Source organism: Phoca vitulina, unplaced genomic scaffold, assembly GCF_004348235.1.
Source record: "Phoca vitulina isolate PV1807 unplaced genomic scaffold, GSC_HSeal_1.0 scaffold1, whole genome shotgun sequence".
In the NCBI taxonomy this organism is placed as follows: Eukaryota; Metazoa; Chordata; class Mammalia; order Carnivora; family Phocidae; genus Phoca; species Phoca vitulina.
The window spans coordinates 45,464,812-45,481,735 of NW_022589704.1; the positions used below are offsets into that span (position 1 = coordinate 45,464,812).

At 40.5% G+C, this 16,924-nt stretch overlaps 1 protein-coding gene across 4 annotated transcripts in view; it reads right to left on the reverse strand.

The window, feature by feature from the left end:
* Positions 1–5,334, reverse strand: part of GULP1 (GULP PTB domain containing engulfment adaptor 1) — a 254,972-nt gene extending 249,638 nt beyond the window's left edge. For 2 of the 4 annotated variants that reach the window (XM_032406393.1, XM_032406345.1), the window contains exon 1: positions 4,906–5,334. The gene's annotated coding sequence lies outside the window, so the exon portion shown is untranslated. Of the gene's footprint in view, positions 1–4,553; positions 4,876–4,905 lie in introns of those variants that run through there. The other 2 variants (XM_032406402.1, XM_032406373.1) reach the window with 1 other exon arrangement.
* Positions 5,335–16,924: the final 11,590 nt, after the last annotated feature.

Consider the following 16,924-nt stretch of genomic DNA (forward strand, 5'->3'; position numbering starts at 1 on the left):
TTAAGCTGCCATAGGAACAAGCTGAAGTTTCCTGATCTCTAAATGTGTTAAGGCAAGCACCATTAGAGCTAGCAGCCTATGTAACAAGGGCTGATACGTTTAGGGACAAGGGCTCATGTAACCATATGGTTGACTCCTATAGTAACTACTTTTGATTTTATTATTATATCCAAATAACTTTTGTCTTTTAGAGGTTTTAGAAAAGAAACTGCGGGCGCCTGGGTGGCTCAGTCAGTTAAGCGACTGCCTTCAGCTCAGGTCATGATCCCAGGGTCCTGGGATCGAGCCCCACATCGGGCTCCCTGCTCCGCGGGAAGCCTGCTTCTCCCTCTCCCACTCCCCCTGCTTGTGTTCCCTCTCTCGCTGTCTCTCTCTCTGTGTCAATTAAATAAATGAATAAAATCTTTAAAAAAAAAAAAAAAAAAAAAGAAAACAAACTGCGATTTTATAGGATGAATCACTAACAAAATGCTCTGCTAAGTGAAATTTAAATAAAAATTATCTAATATTCATCAATGGAAATTAAAGATTTTCCAGATTTTTAAATTCAAAAGCAAAACTGGATATTTTACATTAAAATTACTACCCTAATATATCCTTGAGCCTTCACGTGTCCTTTGATTATTCAAAAACAGTGCCTATTTTGTTACTATAACCATAAATTCAACTATTATCACCCTTATACTCCTACTTTTTATACATTCACTATTAATAAGATAGTCTAACGGGGCGCCTGGGTGACTCAGCCTCAGACTCCTGGTTTTGGCTCAGGTTATGATTTCAGGGTTGTGAGATGGAGCTCCATGTTCAGTGTGGAGTCTGCTTAAGATTCTCTCTCTCCCTCTCCCTCTGCCCCTCCCCCCAATGTATGCACACCTGCACGTGCTCTCTCTCTCTCAAATTAAATAAATAAATAAGATCTTTAGGGGCGCCTAGGTGGCTCAGTCGTTAAGCATCTGCCTTCAGCTCAGGTCATGATCCCAGGGTCCTGGGATCGAGCCCCGCATCGGGCTCCCTGCTCCATGGGAAGCCTGCTTCTGCCTCTCCCACTCCCCCTGCTTGTGTTCCCTCTCTTGCTGTGTCTCTCTCTGCTAAATAAATAAATAAAATCTTAAAAAAATTAAAAAAGATCTTTAAAAAAGTTTTTTAAATAAAAATAAGTCACGATGAAGTATTTCACCAAAGATTTTATTATTTAAACAATTTATCCATACTTATTACTTTCTTTCTCTAGTACGTTGACCTTTCACCTGAAAAATAAACATCCATGCATACAATACGGTACATTAATCTATAATAGGTAGTTTATTTTGCTAATTGGCATGTCAAACTAAAAGTGAAATATTCACAATTATCATGTGTGAAACAAGTTCATACGTTATAGATAGCAAATGGACAATAAATTATATGTTGGTAAAATGTTGGTCAAAGTAAAATAACACAAACAAAATTAAGAAGTTCAGAGCTAGGATTTGAATCCAAGCTTGCTATTTCCTTGCACATAAAAAATATGCAACAAATATTTGTTGAATCAATTAATGAAAGGCTCCTAAATCTACTCTCTAAACTCTTAAAAGGAAACTGTTGTGGCCTTTGGGAAAAGATGTACACCATAATTGTAATTTTAGTCCCTCAAGTGTTATTTCCAAGAAGGGAGCCAAATTTTGCAAACATATCTGGTAACTTCTCATAAAGGCAAAATTGAGCTGGACTTAAAAACTAACTGGTCCTGACTATAAATATAAACCAAAAGAAAAATAATTTGCTGATTGTATTTTTCTGAGAATGACTCAGCTTTAACCATAACAAAATTTCACCCAATATTCTCCAATATTAAAATTTGATTAGGGACGCCTGGGTGGCTCAGTCGTCGTTAAGCGTCTGCCTTCGGCTCAGGTCATGATCCCAGGGTCCTGGGATCGAGTCCTGCATCGGGCTCCCTGCTCCGCGGGGAGCCTGCTTCTCCCTCTCCCACTCCCTCTGCTTGTGCTCTCTCTCTCTCTCTCTGACAAATAAGTAAAACCTTTAAAAAAAATAAATAAATAAAATTTTATTAAACTAAAGCTATGATTTAGTAATTGTTTTATATTAAATACAGATATGTCACTATAATGTGTATACTAGATATAAATATTATTCTTTTACCCCTATAATCTCAATTGAGTCAACTGAGTAAGAAACTCTATGACCTTTATATTTCTAAAAACCTATTAACATAATTTCATCTCTTTAATGCTCACAGTAAACCTGTAATTATGTAAAGTTTCTTTACTTTGCAAGTGGAAAAACTGAAATCATAGGGAAAACACTTTGCCAAGAGTGATTCATAAAGTCAGTCTCAGAGGGCAGACTGATAGTCACAATCTCAAACTCACCAATTCAGTGGAAATACAATCCATATTAGCGTTTTGTACCATTCAACCCCCAAACTCACAACAGTAAACCAACCTCCCTGAAAAGGAAGGAAGGAAAGAAAGAAGGGAATGAAGGAAGGAAGGATGGGGACACAAATTTAACACATAAAAGAAGGGTCTGAATTGCAGATAAGGCTCTGAGTTCCTGGCTAATCTGGAACTTGGGAGCAGCAGGGCCTTAAGAATTGGGCGAATACTGTGTGAAATTGTGAGATCACCCCAACTTCTACGCCTTCAAGAGAAAGGGCAAGATCCACTTATGGGGGTCACTTTTGACAAACACAAGGAAGACATGCTAAACCCATTTTCCACTTTAACTCCATGACCCAAATCTGTGCCATTTGAGAATACCTAATTGAATTATTCAATTTAGGTGGCAAACCATCTGCTCAAGGCCCAAGCCTTCGATTCTTACTGGCTATGAAAACAACAAAGGCCAAGGTCAAGGGATTGAAGCTGCAGCAAGCCTAGTCCAAGTTGAGAAGACAAATGGCAACAAAATGTGAACATGAACAAGTATGAGCAGCACAAGCAGCATCAGGCCCCCAGCAACTCCACTGCAACACTGATTGAGGGGCAGACTTCCCTTCTAGAGCACTTCTTTCACTCTCCTTTGTCACATCCGACTGCACTCTCTGCTTAGTTTAATTTTTTTGCCAAGAAGACTGATCTTAGTCACCTAAAAATTCTCATTGCAAAAGAAACCCCTTGTTTAAACCCAAGTACCCAACAGCTCCTTTCCAATTATCCCCTGCAAGTTCCCCAGTCTCTTTCATGCCTGGCTACTGAGCCCAGTCTGGTTTGGCTGCCCGCCAGGTTCCTCTCTTCTTTCCTTGTCAGTCGTAAAAACTTGGAAAACACTCCTGGACAGCTCAAGGAGACCTTTTAATTATGCAATGGGCCAGTACCTTCGCCTGTCTGCTGTTTCCAGCAAGGCTTGGAGTCGCCAGAGACTGCACTCTCCCAATTGGTGGGTTTTCTAGCAAGGCTACTTGTTTATGTGGGGGAAGGAGGGAAAGACTGGCAGAGAAAGGGGGCGATTTGCAAATCTGAAAATATTCCAATTCCTCTCAGACTTTCCTACCCCCTAACATTCACTCTCAATACCGCCCTCCTTTAGCACTTTATCATCCATTTGGTATCACAGACACAAAATCATCAGTATTGTGGTCTCCTACCACTCCTAGAAATTAACTAGCGAAACCGTAACCAGAACACTCCCTAGAAACTTTTATTCTTGTGTTGATGTAACATTTCTTTTCTAAAAAGCAGGTCCGAAAGTGAACTCAATTAAATACTTCCTAATGGATTGCATTATACCTCATCAAACTTGCAGACTGAAATCGTACATGTAAAATGCCTGATTGCACGTGAAAGTAAAGCGAGTTCAATTGAGAAAAACTGTTGGGACCCACGAAGGGGTACTTTGACTGACATCCTGCTCCTACGACGGGTTTGCCCAACATGCTAAGCGGACTCTCCAACACCAGCTACGCCTTCCTTACTCTATCCCGGCACGCTAGTTCCAACTGCAGCGTCCGGCTTCCTGTTCAAGTCCCATTCAACATCGTAAACACATTCCAAGAAAACCAGCCTGCCCAGAGTTCCCTCCCGCACACAGGGAAGTCGGCGCGGCGCCCCAGGAGCCACAGGGAAGATCCGACCGCGCCGGATTCTGCTCGGTGTAGGGAGCCAGCCCACGGGGAGGTGGACCCGGGCGAGCGAGCCTGGCAGCGCGATCGAGAGCCCAGGGTCTCCTCCCCACGCCGCGCCGCGCTCCCCTCCTAACGGAACGCCGGCCACAAGGAACTACTTGACCCGCCCAGCCAAAGGTTAACGGTGCGGGCGCCGCCCCTAAGTCGGGGCCCTCCCAGCGCTGGCTTTAAAGAATCCTGAGCCGGCCTAGGAGCTTCGCGCCTCCCCGCCCCCATGCCCACACTCTCTCCTGGAGCCAACAAAAGGGAGGTTAACCCCGTAAGAAGTTTCGCTCCTGGGTCGCCTCGTTTGTGACCCGGCGATGAGTCGCCGGCTCCGTCCCGTCGGGTCCGCGCACCCTCAGCGGTGCCGATCCACCGGCTCCCCCCGCCCGCCCCCCGCCAGCTCCCGCCCACCGGCCCTGGCCACCCGGCCCAAAGTTACCACAAAGGGCTAGGAAGAGGATCCCGGAGCCGCGAGCCCGATGCGTCCCCGACCTCGTTAGGCTCCCCCGTCATCCCTCAAGCACTGCCATGGCAGTCGTCAACAGGTCTTCGCCTCCCTTCAGGCTGGAAGACTCCCGGTGCCTTTCACTGCCCTAATTTTTGCAACCTGCCCGCCGGCGGCAGCGGCGACGCGCAGCCCCGCGCCCTCCTTCCCAGGCACCCGCGGCGGGCGCTAACCACCGCCCGCCTCCTCTCGGGATGTCAGTTTAAGAGAGACTGCGCGCTACCTGACGGGGAGGCTGGGCTTGCAGCCCGGGAAGACCCCCAGATAAATCGCGGTCTCTCCATACCTTACGGACAGATGCAGTCGGGTCAGGCTTCGGGCAGGGGCGTGGAGAGCTGCCGCGTCCTCGGAGCCCGGCGGTCTCCGCTCCTACGCGGCTGGGGCGCCGTTTCCGCGGCCGAGAGGGAAAGTTTTTCGACGTCAACACGGTGCTGGACTCGGGACCCTTCGGCCCGGGTCCCCTCCCTCTTCGCGCTCTCTGCCCCCTCCCTCCTCTTCCTAACCGGCTGAAGCTAAAACTGGCGGCGGCTGGGGCTCGAGGCTTGGGACTCCGGGTCGCTCCCGGCTGGGAACGCCGGGCTCCCCCTCTCGGCCAGAAGGGAACTCTCAGACTCCGGCTGGCGCACTTCTGGCGGTCTCCTTGGACACTTCCAAACGGGACGCCTGTGTGCGAGCTCTCGGACTTGCTTCAGGCTCTGATGGTCGTTTCCTATGGGCCCACTGGGCTGTCTGGTGTTTGCAGGCGGGACCTAAGGGAGAGAGTGAAATGGGAGAGAAACCCGACTGGAGAAGGAGAGGCCTTACCTTAGCCGGTACTTGGCCGGTACAGAAGCAAAAACACAGTGCCCCCACCCCCATCCTCGTACCCCGCCAAGTTTCCTTTTGAACCTCCTCCCTAAAGCCCTAGATGGGGACTATTTGCCTTCCCTAATCTCTCTGTGTTTCCTAACACAATTTTAAAACACCTCTGAGGCTTAATAAGAAAAAAAGTGCCAAAAGAAGCACACACACAAGAATACGAGTAGAACGTGCTTTCTTTACAACATTTATCAGCAAAGCATTGCACAGTTGGTGCTGCTGTCCCGACGGTACCCGCACAGACATTTTTCATTTTTCCTAATTTTTTAACTCCGCCTGAATCTCCTCACTTTGCCATGCCTTAGAAAAGAAAAAGAAAGAAGACTGCTTCAACCACCAGATCATGCTCACTTGCTTCATTCATGTGTGCACATCAGAATTCAGAACTTCTGTGTAGGGTTTAAGGGAAAACACAACAAACCATTCTTACCCTGGTAAACCTTTGTGTGGGAGGAAGGATGAGAAGGAGGAGTATCCTCATATAAATCATTCTTAAAGGATGTGAGGACCTTAACATTTTTCGAGATGCTGCTCAATTTAGTTTGCTAGATTTTCATTTGAATGTGAAAATAGATGGATAAAGAAAAATAAAGCATTTTGTAAGGCTAGCAAATATATGTGTGTTACAGTGGAATCCAGGGCTTAGACTCAGACAATCCAGATCCCTTTCCAGACTCCATACTTATTCATTCTGTGCCCTAGGACACTCAACACAATTACAACTGCCAAAAGGAATTATATAATCAAACTCACAGAGTCACGGTCACATTTGCAGGGGTTAAAATAGAGTAGTGTCAGGCACAGAGAAAGCACTCAATAAATATTTGGTTCTTACATCCCACTATATTTAACTATAATTAAGAAAAGATGGTACTGAAGATATCCCCCAAAGACCTTGTTAACTGAACCAATTTTCTTCTCCCTGATGCTTTTTCCATTAAAAAAGATATAGCTTGCAGTTTTTGAAATGGAAACTAAATTTAGGGATCACCTAGCTCTAGTCAGACTCTCTCATTTTAAATACAAGGTAACTGAAGTCCTAGAATCTTAATTGACTTACCCCAAATCTCATGATTAGGAAGTGCTAAATAAAGCTAGGATCAGAAATCAGGCCTCTTCATACTTGGTCAGGGTCCTCTTTTAACTGTGTTTTCTCTTTTATCACAACAGTCAAACACACAGTAAATAATTTTATTAAAAACAGTCTAAGGACAATGCTAATTGCTTTTTCTATAAATAACCTCAAACAATTTAAATTGTTTCTAAATAATTGTAAGTAAACAATTAATTTATAACCACTATAGCCACTATAAACAATAAAGATTATGAAAATAAATCAAGTGCTAGCCCAGTACTTAGGAATAAGGAGGTTGACTACCTATCCAAATTTGTGCTTATATCATGTCATTATAAATATACAGATCTTTTCTCTTAACACAGTATCTTAAAACTCTGACAGAGAATTCTAGATTCCCAAGAATACATCAACAAACCACTAGAATCTGCTGACCCTGTTTTGAGGAGCACTAGATCAGCCTTCAATATATTACAGCTTCACTTGAACAAGTGCAGGGCATAAGAACAAATCAGGCTGCAGAGATCAAACATTATAAGCACTGCCCTATGAATTAATGGACAACCTCATAATGTGTACTTCTTACTCATTTGCTCCTGATGGCTTTGAAGAGAAGTTCTTCCAAACCCTTTCTCCCCTTAGTCAATGTTGAAGGTCACGTGGACTTTTACACAACTCCCAGGTTCTCAGAGATAAGACTTTACATTCTCCTTCTGAGTAGGGATTCTCTACTACTCCAGCTTCCCCCTAAATTAGCCACTAAAATAATTTCTTGAAGACATTTGATAGCCTTCTCTATGCTCCCTTTCGAGACTTGGAAGTTGCCAAAAAAAGAGAAAAAAATTATAACTGTAAAGTGCATCCATCATGGATGGGTGAATGGGGATGCATGAATCCCCATAACTGTCTTTTTCCAATCATTGCATACAGTGCTAAAAAATTATTCATTTTTACATTTTCTCCCAATGTTTAAATTCTCTAAACTTGCTATTGCTTTGTAATTTTTGTAACCTGACTTTTGATATGAACTGTTTTATGAAATGGCTTAGAGGTATAAAAATCTCAAGGATGTCAAGAACGAAATTTTCAAAAACACTACAACCAAATAGAACAAGATTTTAAATCCGGTCTATTAAAGAAAAGCAATGCCACGGAGGGCTTCAGAGGCCCTGGCAGGGCACTACCATTACAATGTGCCTAATTCTACCCACTGCAAATACTCAGATTTCTATTTGAAAATTCTTCACATTCATCACTGTGCATAGAAAGCACCGTTACAATAATTTTTAAACTAATTTTCTGGCTCAAGCCAGTTTGAAGTTTCTATTACTTGTACTGAAAGAACCTTGACAAGGACAAAAAAAAAAAAAAAAAAAACAAAAACAACCTACGTGTTTTTTATGTTGAGAATAGCAATTTTATTGTTGATTATTACAAAAATACACAAAAACGGAGTGCCTGGGTGGCACAGTCGGTTAAGCATCCAAATCTTGGTTTTTGCTCAGGTCGTGATCTCAGGGTCCTGAGATCAAGCCCCGCATCAGCTCCACACTCAGCATGCAGTCGGCTTCTGATTCTCTCTCCCTCTCCCTCTGCCCACCGCCCCCCCCCAATTCATGTTCTTCTCTCTAAGATAAATAAATAAATCTTTTCTAAAAATACACAAAAAACACGCTGGCTGTTTAGCTCTATATTACTGCAAACCCATCATTTAGAGTATTTGACAAATTTTTTTTAAAGACAATAAAAACCAAGACGTAATTCAAAATCTGTTACGTGACTTGAAAAGGGAGCATGTATGTTTTGCAAGTTGAAACCACAGCCAAATTCTATTCATTGAGTTCCTTGGGGATCTGGGTTACAAAATTAATGTTACATTTACTTTCTCATTTCCATCCTTTCATCTCTTATTCTGTTTTTGTCCTCCAGATTAAGAATATGAAACTCAGTGCAAAAAAAAAAAAAAAAAATGAATAGGGCCAATGCAAAAAAGAAATAAATATCACCTGTATTTTCACCACCAAGAGTACCCATTGCTAACATTTGCTCTGTGCCCTCCAAGGATCATTGAGGTCCCTGAGAGACTTACTCTCCAATAAATAACATTCCTTCTCAATGCCTGGGCTGGGAATAAATTGAGAAATAAAACAAAAGTTTAAAACAGAAGCTAAAATATTGCCTGTATTATTGACAGACACTTGGTTTGAATTGGTGGATCTAAAACTGAACAATCAAAATAGTAGTTTCAGTCACATGGTTCCTGGTCCCCCTACCTAGGAGAAGATGTCTTTTGAAAAAGGAGTTAAATTCTGTTTCCTGAGATCTATGAGAGAGAGAAAGAGACTGACAGATTGAGAGAGAGATGGAGGCAAAGACAGAGATACAGAGAGAGACAGAGAAAGAGATAAGGGTGTAGCTGAACCCTGCACAGCCAGTAATTCTTTCCAAGTTTATTCCTAAATATATTTATCAAATACGTTGCAACACCACTCCAAGAGCAAATGAGTAAAGACCCAGAAAAAATATTTTAGCAAGGAAATCAAGAGCCAAGAAAAGGCATTACCCAGTACCTATAGCCACTTCTTTTCCTTTTCTCACAGGAAAGTAAATTGTACATACTCACTACTTAGTAATAACATAACAGTATATCATAGGCTTGTCCCCTCCCTGTGTTTATTAATATTTTTTTTCCATTATAAGCAAACTATGGCCATCTGGACAAATATTTATGTTAGACTCAGGTTACGAATCTTTGGGTAAAACATGGAAGTGTAATACTATGTTCTTTTTTTTTTATCCTATCATATTTCACCCAATTTTGATGTGTCCCATTATGGATCATCCTCACCTGGTTAAGGTGATGGTCCCTGTCAGGCATCGCCTCTATGACATTCTTCTCTTTCCCTTTATAATTGGTAGGTATTTTCTGAAGAAATACTTTGAAACTGTGTAAATATTTCATTCCTCATCAAACTTTCAATTCATTCATTTATTTATTTATAGTAATAACAGTTTATAATCTGTTATTTTCATGATTTATTTTGAGATTCACATTGTGTCAGATGTGGCCAAAGTGAGTCCTTTCAAGCTAACTTCTGTGTCCCATGGCCATGTCTCCATCGTCCAGGAGCACTTCCTCACTTCGGGGCACAAAAGGGTATTCAAGTCTCATTTTACATTTTCCCGGCCCAGCTCTAGAATCAGCCGTTTCTCGAAAGAAGACAGTCCCTTTCACTGAAGGATGATATTTACAATCTGAGCTCCAGGTGCTGTGTCATTGCAATTAGGCTTTTTGCTTTACTTAGTCCCTTTCAGTAGCCAAAAGCAGGGAATACATGTATACATTTATATATTTTATTCCCTCTCCCTCTGAATCTTTCATTTTGAAAATCTTGAGCTCATACACTTACCTCTAATTCCAAATTTCATATTTGGAACTGCCTTCCCCTCCAGTGAAAATCTAATTCTACTCCCATTATCCTTAATATATTTTCTTATTTAGTCAGTGTCCTGGTCTATAACCAATTTCCCGTGGCTGTCACAGTCCCTCCCTTGTGTGGCCAGGCCACTTCTCTGCAGGAATATCTTCACCATCCTGCTCAGGACCAACAACTCAAGACAGACCCCTACATCCTCCCCCACCTAGGACTCCAGCACATGGCCAGGCTGACTTCTGTGTGATTTCTTCTGCATCTTACTTGGGCTCTAACTTGTTACGCGATGCTGCTCCTTCACAAGGTTACCTTTTTCACTACACTTGGGCTTCCTGACCCCTCTCTGGGCCACTGCAATCCCCCCATCCCAGTCCCAGTGCAGAGGTTTACCTTGCTTGGCCACTCTTAATAGATGAAATTCATATTGCCAAACTAATTCTGGAAAGTTAATAAAAACGTACACTCTTAGGAGCAGTATATAAGTGAGTGCCATTTCTTTAATGTGCAACACTTGTATTTTCTTGATTACCTGTGTTACCTAGTTAGTAAGGAAACAGGCACGGGGGCTGTGTGAAGCATGCTTGTCGGTGTTCTTGACACGTCATCGTCCTGCAAGTTCCCACAGTCCCCTCTTGATTTTATTTCATGATGTGCTTTTATCTCCATTTTCTCCCATTCATTCTAATGTGCTTTAATATGTATCTTTTAAAAATTTTATATGTATTCTTGCAAAATACTTATTTTTTATGCTTTTTAATGTATATAAATGCTATTGTGTAAACTATTCCATCTTGGTTGTTACTTTTTTCTCCAAACTCCTTTAAGTTTTCAAATAATCTAAGTGAGAATTTAGCTCAATTATTGTTTGAATTCTTATTCTTTTATTGTTTAACTTTCACTGTTAATAAAGCTGAATATGTTTTCATACAGTTAGTAAGCAACTGTATTTTTTTTTTTGTGAACTGGCTATTTGTATATTTTACTCATTTTTTTCTCTTTTCCCAATGGATTTGTATATTTTTCTTTTTCGTAATGATTTTTAAGGGTTCTTTAATATATGTATTAATCTCTAGCAAAAAATAAGGTGTTCCCTTAAACTTAATTTAAATAATTAAATCATTTTGTTGATTCCTTTGGACTATATACAATTTCTTTAAAGGTAGTCTTGTATGTCTTCTGGGGGTTTTTGGTAATGCTTATAAAGACCTTCCACCCAAACTAATCACCTATATTTTCTTCTAGTGTTTGTAGTTTTATTTTTTTACTTTCCCCCCCCCCCCAATTTAGTTTGGTGTGAAATCTAAGATAAGGCTTTGTTCTCCCCCGCCCCCACCCCAGGATAATTACCTAGGTGTCTAACACTGTTTAATGAATGAGTCATTGTTCCTCCTGTGGTTTTAGAAGTAATCCTTATCACATATTAATTGAAATATGAAACAGTGTCTGTTCCTGACGAACTTCCAGGTGTAATCAAACAGTATGCACAATGCAGTAAGAGCCCCCAAAAAGCACAGTGCAGAGTGAAAGCTAGCCAAGCTCCTATGCCAGCCAAGCCAGTGCAGCCCATGAGCCTAGAGAAAGGGGCATCTTTTCTAACTAGGGAGACAGCCTCAGGTTCTAGCCAAGCACCTGCAGAGCTTCCTTGGAAGGCGGCAGGGGGCTTCTCTAATTGGCACAAAGTCATCATATAGGCTAGAGGCAGCCCTTTCCCTTTAATTTTTTGGTATATTCCTGCAATAAATCAGTATTAATAACCTCAGCCTATAATTGTTCAAAATATCTGTTAGGCAAGGTCTTCATTATTTTCCCTTCAAAAATTTTATCAGTATTTTCTCAAGTTTATTTTTCCACATGAACTTGGGAAACATTCTGTTAAATTTCCTCATCACATCTCTTTCTTCCCTACTTTTGACCTCGACACCTTTCTGTTAGAATTGCTTGAAATATATATGTCCATTTACTTGAATCACTTCTTTATTCATATTTTTTCTTCTGATCCTGAAACAGAAGATGCACTTCCAACTTGAAAAGACTTCTGCACCCATTCATGTTATATCTTTACCCTCCAACCCATTACACTGCCCCTTGTGAGGTTCCCTGGTTACTGCTAAGAGTGAAAGAATCATTCCACAAGAACCACAGAATACAAATAACACTTAGAATGCAACAGCCCTACTTTACACTAGAAATGAGGGAAAACACAGACTTCAATCCAGGTCAGGTTTCCACTTCCAGTTCCATTTCATAAGCACTCTACACAGTAATGAATGTTAGGTGAAAGCCAGTCATGACCAAGAGTGCAAACCTTGGATGTGCTTCATGGAAAGGTCTAGCCTAATGACCAGGAGTGGTCTCCTGAGATGTGCTCTCCTGCCCCAGTGTTTGCAGGCCTGGAAAGTTTGCTCAAAGCAGTTTTATTTGCACGAAAAACTGCTGAGTTCAGAAAATATTTTGCCTGCTTAAAGACTCACATACTTCAAATACAAAAATAGAACAAACAGAATTTTATTGCAAATAGAAGAATGTTATTTTTTTTCTCAATAAGATTGGAAACAAATGATACATTCTAGGTTGTCTAAAAAATATTTTCTGGCAAAAGAAAACTTTATTTGAAAATTATGATTTGCTATCTTTCACTAGAATATTTTCTTAAGTTCCCTTCAAAATCCTATATCAGAATTTGCCCAGACCTGATGACAGAGCCTGACAGAAAAGCAGAGCAAGGCAAGGCACCTACATGCTTGGGTCTGACATAATGTGATTTGGGAAAATGTCATCATGCTTTAAAATGCAAAGGGGATATTGGCTCCTATCATAATATATAACAACAAAAGACTTTCTCTCACTGAGTCTCTTTTTCATTACACGGGTAAAATAATTCTAACAGTGACTCTTCTGCAAAAGGCAATCTATGGCAGGAATTGCTAGAACAGAGACTTGTCATGTTGGTTCTGCGTCAACAGTCTCTAACCCGACAACCTGAGAATACACACAGATAAAGTGCTATCAGTTCAATGGAAATTGGCTGGTTTTCAAAGGGTATGACTGCATAAGCCCATTGTTCAATTTCAAAAATGAAACCCTCTAGAAGCAATTTCAAAATTACACAAATCTTTCACATACACTGATAGTGCAGGTAAGGCTCATCCATTTTCCACATAACAATAAATTGCTAAAGACTTTTAAATGAACACCACTATCTATACAATGCCTGTTTGAAAATCTATACAGTGTACAAGTAAAGAATGTAATAAAGTACCTAATAAAATAAAATCGTTTTCATTAAAAATTGCTCTGTGCCATGAGTTTGGGGGGAAAATTAATGAAGGGTAAGTGAATAGATTGCATAGATAGTTCTTAAAGTTTGGAGAAAGCTGTCATGGCTTAAATTTTTATTTACTGAATTCAGTTTCAGATATTTTTTATAAATGTGAGTTTTGGGCTGCTGATTTTTGAAGGAAGAGGCACAGTATAGAGTTTTAAAACATGGACTTGGAATCATGAAATCATAAAAGTCAAATTTGTGCTCTTCCACTTACCGGTTGTGGAATCCTGGGCAAGTAACTTCCCCTCCTTCAATAAAAGTTTCCTTATTTCTGAAACAGAGTTGTCAAAATTACTAGAGTTAGTGGGGCGCCTGGGTGGCTCAGTCGTTAAGCGTCTGCCTTCGGCTCAGGTCATGATCCCAGCGTCCTGGGATCGAGCCCCGCATCAGGCTCCCTGCTCCGCGGGAAGCCTGCTTCTCCCTCTCCCACTCCCCCTGCTTGTGTTCCTTCTCTCGCTGTGTCTCTCTCTGTCAAATAAATAAATAAAATCTTTAAAAAAAAAAAAAATTACTAGAGTTAGTAAATTAGTTATTTAGCATAGTGTGGCAAATAACTTTAAAACAAATAATGGTTGTCCAAGTAAACAGGTAAAAGTATTCAAACTTTTGATATATTAATGAGGGCTTGTCTTGAAACTGAATCAATGTGGGCCAAAATAAAAGGAAAACAATAGCTTTGGCTAAAAATCAAACTAGATGTGTGGATTTTTCTTTGGAGAAGTAAAATATATTTCTGGCATTTTTTGTCAAGAGAAAAAGGGATTTTATTTATGTATTTTTAAGTGTTTTTACTTATATATAATTGAGATACAACATTATATTAGTTTCAGGGGTACAACATAATGATATGCACAAACATGACATATATGATAAATGATCACTGAAATAAGTCTCATTAACATCCATCACCACATGTAGTTATAAGTTCTTTCACTTGTGATGGCACAACTTTCAAGATCTACACTCTTAGCAACTTTCACATATACAATACAGTATTATTAACTATAGTCAGTAATACTGTACATCGTATCCCCAATATTTATTATTTTATAACTGAAAGTTTATATTTTTTTCCTTCTAAGGATTTTATTTATTTATTTGGGAGAGACTGAGTGTGCGTGCGAGAAAGAGCACAAACGGTGGGGGTGGAGGGTGGGGAAGGGCGAGGAGGGGCAGAGGGAGAGGGAGAAGCAGACTCCCCACTGAGCAGGGCTCCATTCCAGGACCCCAGGATCATGACACCAGCCAAAGGCAGACGCCTAACCGACTGAGCCACCCAGGCGCCCCTATAACTGGAAGTTTAAACCAGGGGTCAAAACGTACCAACTTCCAGTTATGTGTTTATTTTTATCTCTTAACTAATCTATGGAATTTATTCAGATATTGTCAGTTTTTTCCATCAATGTATCTTTTCTGTTCCAGAATTCCACATAACATTTATGTCTCCTCTTATCTGTGACAGTTCCTTGGTGGTCCTTAGCCTTCATGACATTGACTATTTTGAAGAGTGAAGTTTGAATATTTTGTAGAATGTCCCTCAAATCAAGTTTGTCTGTTGCTTTCTCATGGTTATACTGGGGTCATGAATTATTGGAAAAGAGACCACAGAGGTAAAGTTTCCTCATTGTATCATATTGGAGGCATGTGATATTGACATGAGTTCCTACTGGTGATGTTAATTTGGTTAAGGTGATGTCTGCCAGGTTTTCCTACTTTAAAGCTACCATTTTTCTCTTTGTAATTAATAAATATTTGGAAAGAGATACTTTGAGACTATACACATATCCTATTTCTCCCTAGACTTCTGCCCAGTAATTTTAACCTGCACTGAAAGATCTTGCCTGCAGCAATTATACTGTAGAGTTCTAATAGTGACTTTTCTCTTGCCCTCACAATTTTTACATTATTAATTGGGAATCTTTTGTAAGGCAGAGCATTGCTTCTGCCTCACCTAGCATCACTTTTTAACTGAGTTTAGTTCGAATCTTAAAATGCCGTCTGCTCAAAGAACCAGAGTAAGGATACTGCTAGGAAGCAGGAATGAAGGAGATCAAATCTGCTCTGGGAGCCCCGTCATCATTCATACACCATTCAGAGTACCTCTAATGCCAGTCACCGAGCTGGTGCAGGAGAAATGACAGTGAATAAGAACAGTCTTTGCCCTAAGGAACTCACAGTCCAGCAGAGGATAATAAATAAATGCAGGTTAGGCACTAAAATAAAAATATAATCCTTAGTGTTGGGTGAAGGATGTGCTAATATTTTAGAAACCAGGCATGTTGTCACAATTTGAGCTTAGTTCTGGAGGGTGATTGGGTGTTCAGCAGGCAGGCAAGATGGAGAAAGGCATTTCTGGGAGAGAGAATGTCATGTTCAAAGGCTGAGAAGCTTGAAATAGATAACTACAGAGCAGTTTAAAGAGCTTAGTGTGTTGGTGAGTATTCAGTGAGGGTCCGAACTTATCTTGTAAATCTTTGTAATGGGAGCTATCGAAGTCTTAGAATAAGATGATTTTGTTTTAGAAAATGTACTCCGGTGACCATTTAGAGAAGATACTGAATCTGTGTGAAACTGGAAGTAGGGAGATGAATTAAGGGAGTTGGGTTCCCTTTATATCGAGCTTAATATTATTGGGTATCTGAGCAGCTAAATACAAGAGGGTATAGAAATGACAAATTTTAGAGTGATGTAATTCTTTATTGCATTGGGAAAAGGTACCTGTCATAGTATAGCTTTGATTTATCTTAGTAAATCTTTGATAGTATACAGGAAATTAAAATGACGTTGGTACCTCCAGGGACGGACGGATTTATTTATTTATTATTTATTTATTTATTTATTTATTTATTTTAGAAAGGCAGACTGCCTCATGCAGCACCTCATTTGGATGTGTCTGGAGTCTTGGAAGCTTGACTACCCTACGATCTCCTACAAATGGACCTTGAGAGCTTATTTAGAAGTGCTAGCAAGGAAGGACAGCTACTCCTATACCCTTGACAGAAGAATGGTTCTCCTCTGTCCCAGAAGGTCATCCTCTTGGACACAGCACATGGCTTCTGGAGGGAGTGGTGAGGGAGGAAGGGGACACCTGCCTAGCCAGCCAGATCAGCTGAATCAACCTTAGTGATAAATGAGGTCTCAGATGTCACAGCTAGATCACCCTCACATCCTAGGGACCTATTTAACTCTATTCCTAAAGTTACCTTTTAATTATTTTAGTTATTATTTTAACTATTTTAAGTTCATATTTGAGCTCAGCTATTGAGAAAATTTAAAGGCATGGGAATAAAGCCAAGTGAAGGAATTTCAGAAAACGGTAAGAGTAAGACGCTCATGAGGGACGGTAAACAGTAAAGGAACATTCTAGTTATTACTGAACAACGTGGACTCTAGATAATACAATAGAAGTTGATGAGATAGTAAAGAGAAATGCATAGTTAATGGCAATTCAGACTAAATGCTGTATGACAAACTAGCAATGTGTTGACTTTTGAGTTTACATAAAGATTCCATGAGTACCAAAAATATTAGCCTATATAAATATTTTAGAAAGTTCTATGAGAAACTGTATGTATTAGTCAGAGTCCTGGAAGGAAACAAATAGCTCATTCAA